Source organism: Mastigoproctus giganteus, chromosome 7 (genome assembly GCF_048544385.1).
Source record: "Mastigoproctus giganteus isolate SK-2022 chromosome 7, ASM4854438v1, whole genome shotgun sequence".
Lineage (NCBI taxonomy): Eukaryota > Metazoa > Arthropoda > Arachnida > Uropygi > Thelyphonidae > Mastigoproctus > Mastigoproctus giganteus.
Genome location: NC_143581.1, coordinates 149,509,839 through 149,517,885, shown reverse-complemented (window position 1 = coordinate 149,517,885; position 8,047 = coordinate 149,509,839).

Here is an 8,047-nt window from a genome sequence, read left to right as displayed (position 1 = left end):
ATTTATATGTTACCTTCAGGAAAAAAAACGGATTTCTTTCTCATTTATTTTGAAAAGTACATACAGCGAACTGCTGGAATAATTTCATCTTTTATTCAATTTCAAAATCCTTACCGATACTACTTTTACCATTATTTTTCTTGCATACCATTTTATCTTAATGATGGATAGTCTAGAAAAGATGCGAAGAGCAGCATTTATAAAGCCCCAATGTAAATATCACATCCGACAGAGAGATGCTTTGACACTTGTTTAATGTAATATATTTTTCTGTTAACTGTATCATTAGCACGCCCATATAGATTTCCTAATATACACGATACAAAGTATTATTAATCACGAATTCTTATTTAGGCTTTGGTGCACACCAGATAATGGGTAGGTTACTGTCAGCTTGATGATCAGTATGATGAAGCGCTAATAGCTTGTTAGTTTCTAAAGTAAACAGCCTAATAAGTTTCCTTTATTTATGCATGAAGCTTGTAGAGGATGCGTAATTACAGTCTGTGAACAAACCATATGAGCGGTGTTAATTTATATTTTCAAATAGGTGTTCGTGTAGCGACTTAAATCATACGCTCAAAAAATATTTTTAGTTAGCTGAGGAAAAATCGCACTTCTGCAGAGCTGAATGCATATTATCTGTTGTGTGCTCCGTTAATAATTTAACACTAATCACCACCGCAGTAAACTAATTATAATCACAATTATGAACTGAGAAAAGACTCTTCCAATTTAATGGTGTCAGTGAAAAACGAAGAAACAAGGTTTATTGATTAATAGATCGATTAAATTCTATTAAAGTACATATATAAAGAGAAATATGCAAATATATCTAAACGTTTAGCGAATATCAGGGTTTAAAACCAATTTCAAGAAATTAATTTTATACACTATATTTATGCATATATATTTTATTCCTTTATTACAACTGCAGTTATCGGTTAGTGTTAAACAAGGTGGCATCATTCTGTTGTTATCGAGATATCCATTACACTAATGGCTTCTAAGAATGGGATCGTTTCCATTTCATTGCTGTACGTAAGCTCCTCATAAACGAAATTAGACAAGGGTGGTCACTCACAACAGCAACGTTCGGGTGGAACTCATAAACACGTTTTGTACTTTTATATGAAATTATTCCAACTAGGTGAGCTTACATAACAAAATCCGCTTGGTTTGAATCAGCAGTTAGGCTGGATACTACACTGGACTCGAATGAATGCTGTAGGCATGTCTTTCATTTGCCTTTCCCCTCTCCAAATCAGGGCGTTTCTCTTCCATCACGCTCCTCAACATTTTAGCCTTAAATTTTAGAAATCGCCCAGCCATGATCCACAATAGCACATAACAAATGTTAGCCCAAATCCTTTAATTGATTGCTTCTTCCCATATGCTTGAATCGATTGAGTTTAATTTGGTTAACTCTTCATTTGGGAATATTTGAGAGACAAAATCGAACCAATGAAGATATTTGAACCTCATAACGTTTATTATCTATGGAGTTTGCTTTTTAATTGCAACAAAGAAATCTTACGATATCGTAACTTTTTAAACATTTTAATAAATAATTTAAAATTATTAATTTTAAGTAAACCATGCATTTTAAATGTTGCTCAAAGAACTCTACAGTTGTTTCGTTAATCAGAGATTCAAAGGGCAAAAACAAAGAAATGCACTAGGTGAAAAAAGGATCGAAATGATTCTCATTAAACTTCGTGTGAGACAAGCGTAAATATGTCTAACGTTTACTTCATTTATTTCTAATCTATAATGCGCCTAAACAAATGCGTTCTCTAATATATGTGAGAATTTTGCATACGGTTGTCCTGCTGCTCCTGCAAAACTTGAATTTATGTTGTTGGCCTATATGTATGTATGTAACACGCTCTGAAGTAAATTATGCAGTCTTCTCAAAGGTTACACGTCTCATCGTTCACAATGTTACGTTAACGTAAATATTTCGTGGAGAAGGAGCTTGCAGTATTTCATTCGTCTTTTAAATTCCGCTCCTACAAAACAAAATATTAAAATTGTTTCTCGATTTTTTTTCTGTCTGTTAATTTCATTCTTTTTCTCCTTTTATGTGTTTCTGAAAATAAAGGACGAATGCTCGTGGTAGACGACGTGTGTAACCAAAATACAACCGGATTTAAATTCTTCACCCCTATGATATATGCTTGTACATCCCGCAACACAGGATGCAGAAAATAAAGGTTGTGAATGAGAAGATGAATTGCCTTTAAGAAAATACAAAAAATATGTTCCGAGTGGTTATAATTAAATTATATCAATCTGGAGGCCTGAAAATTGCACAGATATTGGAAACAGACAACTTACTAACATTGAAAAATGAAAATCAGGAAATATTAGTTCCAAAGGAAGTTAAATTTGAGCTGTACTCAGCAAGTACGAAAACTAAATGATTATTCTGTGGATATTTCACATGGAATTCTGGAAGCAACATTTGACAAGGTAATTCTGTCCTTCCAAGACATCAGTAGCCATCGCACAGAGCAGCATGATGACCATAAATGTGTACTACTCCACTGTGATGTGAATACACGAAACCTCAATAACGAAAGCCTAAAAAGACCACAGCAGACCTAAATTTATTGTACAGAAAACAATCTAAACTTCTTCACAGTTTCATTTTTTGAAAATAATGATTTTTCATAACGTTCATTGCTAAGGTTTAGATTCTGACCATTCTAAGTTTCTTCTCTTCACGATTAGCCACCTTCAGTCTGCAGCCCCTCAAACTTGATGCGGTTTAATTGTAGATACACTGCACATGATTACACACCCAGTGGATTAACTCAAAATAAATTTATCGCTCTAGTAAAAATAAAATTCTGCTCGTGTAGACCTTAAAATGCGAAATGCCTTAAAATCCGTAATATTCTAAATTAATTCTAAGTGAATAAAAGAACATTATATTTGTATGCCGCCTACTTTTGGGTGTTCTATGGAGTGTTCAGTTTCTTTTTTGGAATTTTCTCCCTTTGCGTTTTGGGACCTTTATTTGTCAAGGTGGATACCGCTCCTTGTCTCTCCTACGATGCTGATTAATTTCCAGCAACCACGCAATATGATTACTCTATTATGGAAATAAATACACCGGTCTTATCTATTTTAAATTTTATGAAAGAGCGCTTCGAGTGTATTCTCGACAATTTTATTATTAATAAATAATAAAGAAAAATTAACAGGTGCACATGAGAATAGTATCAGCGAAATTTTCTTGTCTGTATGACGCACAGCGTTCGTATCACAACATACACTAATACTTCTCACGTATTCGTCAAGAAATCTTATTTTATGGGAGGGGGGGGGACTATTGTAATCTTATATACTACAGGGAACGGTGATTCAATATACAGTACACACGATCACCTATCAGTGATGTCTGCCCCTGTAGAAGCATGTTTACTGCATTGCAGACGTGCAACACGGGTGTGTTTTACACAGCTTCCATATGTACAACGCTAAAAATGGAATGAGTGGTGTTTTATTATATTATTATTTATTCGGTTTATTGCGTTTCATATTTATCCTTGTACATGTTACGCTAGAGGGATGCAAATAGAATAGCACTGCTACATTTAAATAGAACTGGTTATTTGTATAAAGTGATGTCCTTGCACTTGAATATTAATGTAGTTTTTTTGTGCTTTGGTAAAATAATTGAAAATACAGTATAGCCTTAGTACCTGTATGTAGGTATTTTGATAAGCTAATATCTTGATATCTGGTACCTTGATAAACAAATAAAAGAAAAGATAGCGTTAATTAGGAGATTTCTGATAAGATCTATTTAATTATATAAACTTTTGCGCCGATTTTTTTTCAGTGTTTTGAAACTTGTCGATTAAGTACTACTACCAACCTTCTCGTCCAAAATCATGAAGCCAAAACCACTACAGGTTCGCCACATGATCAGATGGAAAATCAACCACTGCCTTTGTTGAAAGTAACAGTGCTATACGTCTAGTATTTCATCAAAGATGAGAACTTGCAATTACTTGGACATTCGGGCTACTTTGAACGCTATAAGTATCCACCTCTCCCCTATACACCTAAGCAATACCACAGTTTTCGTGGTAAAGGATTATGGTTTCGGACAAGCCTTCTTACGAATTAAGGAAACCATAAGAAAGACCAAGAACAAAACTATCCAGCGCATCCTAACTGTGGTGGTTTCTCAGGGAGTTGTTCTGTCTGGAGCATTATTCTCAGCAGCACAAATTCCATTTATAACAGACAATTCTAAAATCTTACCTTACCAACGACTTAAAATTTGCATTGCAGCTGTCCTCAATGACGAAAAGTCCAACTTATTATTAATAGTGAAACACAAGCTCTAAAATCTCAATAACTACCTTAAAGAGGTCTACTTATATTTTCTGGATGTTGCAGCAGCCTTCGACAACGTCTCAATCCCAGCTATAACAGTAATCCTCAAGGAGTATTTCCTCATTTCAGGAAGCACTTTAAGCATTCTCACTAACACCCTTCAAGAAAGACAAATTATCGCAATAAACGGGAAACAAACAGCATCTTACTGTATCTCCAAGGGAGTACCTCAAGGGGGCGTATTGTCCGCCACCTTCTTTGCAATAGCACTAGCCCCATTTTTAGCTCAAAACTGTTAACAATTTATTACATATGCTGACGATTTGAAATTTTTTGTAACATCTAAAGAACAAGAAACTGCACCCCATCTATCAGAGGAAGCAAACAAGGCAATCAAGAAGCTAGAAGAATATCTGCACTACATTGGCCTGAAACTTAATGAAAAGAAAACTGCCCAAATGACCTTCACCAACAAAAAGAAGAAAAATGAAATTACGATTTTTGTGAACAATACCAGAATCCAAAATTCCCCCGCACATGTTGACCTTGGCCTTAAGTGGGATGAAGGATTAAACTTCATACCTCACTTCGAACACATTAGGAAAAAGACATACGCAGCACTGTGGAGCACTAGACAAGAACTCACCGGTCTCCGAAGCCCTCATCTTATAATTCAATACATTCTTAAATGCGTTACACCGATTCCGTTGTACGCATCGACTATCTGGTCATCAGCCCCTGAGAGCAACATCAAGGCCTTCTTAGGAGTAGAATACTGGCTCCTGAGATGGCTAAACAAGATCGCCGGGAAACCGTTTACCATCTCAAGAGCGGTCTTGTCTGCCAATCTGGACATCATACCCTGGAAGTATATCATCACAACCAGAAACATCTTAACTCTGGCAAAGCTACTAACGGAGAGAATAGATGCGCCGAAAGTGGGAAACGTGATCACTCGCCCTCGGATGACACGACCGAGAATAAACAGAGAAGAACCAAGTCTCAAGTGCCAACTGACTCAATTGGACTCTCTGGGGAGATTTTTCCCAGCAAATACTGTGAATTATATTAATAATTTAAATATAGATCCAGAGAAACTATGTACAGACAAAATGTATAGGACAGAAATCTTTGGTAATGTGTATCGGCAAGTATAAATATAATAAGAAGACTAATTTAATAATTTATATAATAATATTTAGCATTTAACAACCATTTGTAATTAATTAAACCAACTTAACAATTAATTCATTAACCACATATTCTGTGTTTTCATCTCCAAATTTTGTAAATAAGTTCATGTAAACATGCTTGTAAATACTATAATGTAACCACACCCTCTAGCCACGTGCTGTCTATGGGTGTCTCGAAAGAGAAATAAACAGATAATAATAATAATAATAATAATAATTATAGATGCATCCCGCAAAATCAGCTCAAATTGCATTCTACTTGAAGTGGTGTCCCACCATCTTAAATTATTTCATTGAACGATTTGCTATAATCAAACCGTGTGTTTTAAGGCGACTTTATTTGTTTTGTAGAAAGAAATACTCGGGAAAAATTCCCTATGAAAAAATGGTACGTAATATACGTAGTGAGCTATATGTCAGACGTGTCAGATTTTTTTTTCTTAGAGTGAATGAATGCTTTATTTTACTCTAGTTAACAGAAGTGAAAAGTGGCTAATTAATTATCTTCTTAATAATTAACAAACTTCCATCTGTTGCTGTGGATAACTTATAATTATTTTTTCTTCACTGAATATACTTCATAACTTAATATCCATCCAACGCTTTGCAATATTTTACTTATTTCCACCTGGATTTTTAATACAAAACTAATATGCAACACGTGTTTCACGTTTCTCCTTGAAGAAAGCTTATAAAAAACTCTCCGCATGTTTCATATACACGAACTACGAACAGTTCTTTTCCGTGCATCAGCCATATTACCATTAAATTTTCCAATTAACGCATGACAAAAAACAATATGTAGTGTTTCATCTACAAAAATCAATCTGCGTTATATATATATATATATATATATATATATGAAAAAAAATTGCAGGATTTCTATTGGTCTAATTTTAACAAAATTTGGAAGAGTCCAACAAATATTTCTATAAGATTAAAATCTACAATTTCATGAAAATCGTTCCATTAGGAATCAAGTTAATCCATGCGGACGGACATAGAAACAATAGGTGGTTTACGCATGTACGAAACGGTTCTGCATTAGGAGCACCCTTAGGTACGCTAACTACAGCGTGCAGAAAAGCTTGGATACGTTGTCCGCATGGGTTACCTTACTTATGGACATCGTCCAGTACCCTGTTCAATCTATGCTGCGAAGTATCCAGGAGTCTGGCGCTTGGGTGCAGCCGTAGGATGCACCCAAGTTAGTTTGTTAGTTATAAAGGTAAAATATAAATCGAAATCGAAAGAATAAACCCAAATTGTCTAATCCCCCTCTATGAAAACTTGAAATTTAAAGAATGTTATATAGTCCCATATCTTGAGAACGGGTATATTACGAGAGGGAAAAAACAAAACTGAACAGGAATTACTTATTTTGCACATAATAACCACATAAAGAAGGAAGATGAATGCAGTCGATTTTTAAAGATAGCGTGCGAAGAGAGATGGATGCCTTTCTTGGCGGCTATCAAAGCTTTCCGAAGAATTAGGATGACATGAACATACCAAAACGATAGTGAAAACAAGGGTCTGATTAACAGATTACTTCAATTGGCAGAGTTGATCGGCACTGGGGATCAAGCCTAAGTTTATTTTATTTGATTATCATAACTGATGGTCTTTGTTAACGTGCATGAATGAAAAACTACGTACGAGGATCTACTTTTCGAGAGTTATCTGATTATTGTAGTAGGCGCAGCTGATGAACTACCAAACAGATTTCAAATCTGGCAGATACGCTGAGGAAGATTAGGTTTTTAAGATTGATGTTTGGGTTCTGGGAAGATAAAGAAAACAACTCTTTGAGAGAAGAGATGCGGTGAATAGTTAAAAATATATACTGGTGTGTTGGGCACGAATTTAAATAAAAGTACAGCAGTCATTTCCCTAGTCTTAAGTATGATAAAGTAACTGTAATTTATGTCATGCATGTGAACAGACACAATTAAAAGCTAATCTTTAAAAGAGAAACAGAGGGAATTACATAAACAATATGTTTCTTCAAAGGTTTGATAATTGCAGTCAAGCATATCCGGTGTGGGATTTACAAATCCAGGGACTTACAAAAAAATCGGACTCTTCGGGTAGTTCATAAAGGATTTGCTGGAAAACAGTGGAAAGTGATCTGCTTATTGATATTCCTTAATGTAATTGGTAAAAAGGGGCCCAAAAGCTCGCAGTTATAAATAAATATGAAAGTACAAGATGTTAGAGGTTGGTGAATTAGTCTGCAACATCTATGCAACCTATTTTGTTGAAGATATTTTGATTATTTTTTTATATACATAAAGAAGCAATGCATGAGGTTAGAAATACAAACTTAGATAATACTACGAGCATTTAGGATGGTTTACGCAATTTCCGAATATCGGTATTTTAGCTGATGTAACTTTTTCTCAACACCAACTGATAGAGTAGATGTCATGTACTTGCCAATACCCTCTGTTTCTATCTCTAGCACTTCAGGATCTATACAACAATTTGTTTCTTTT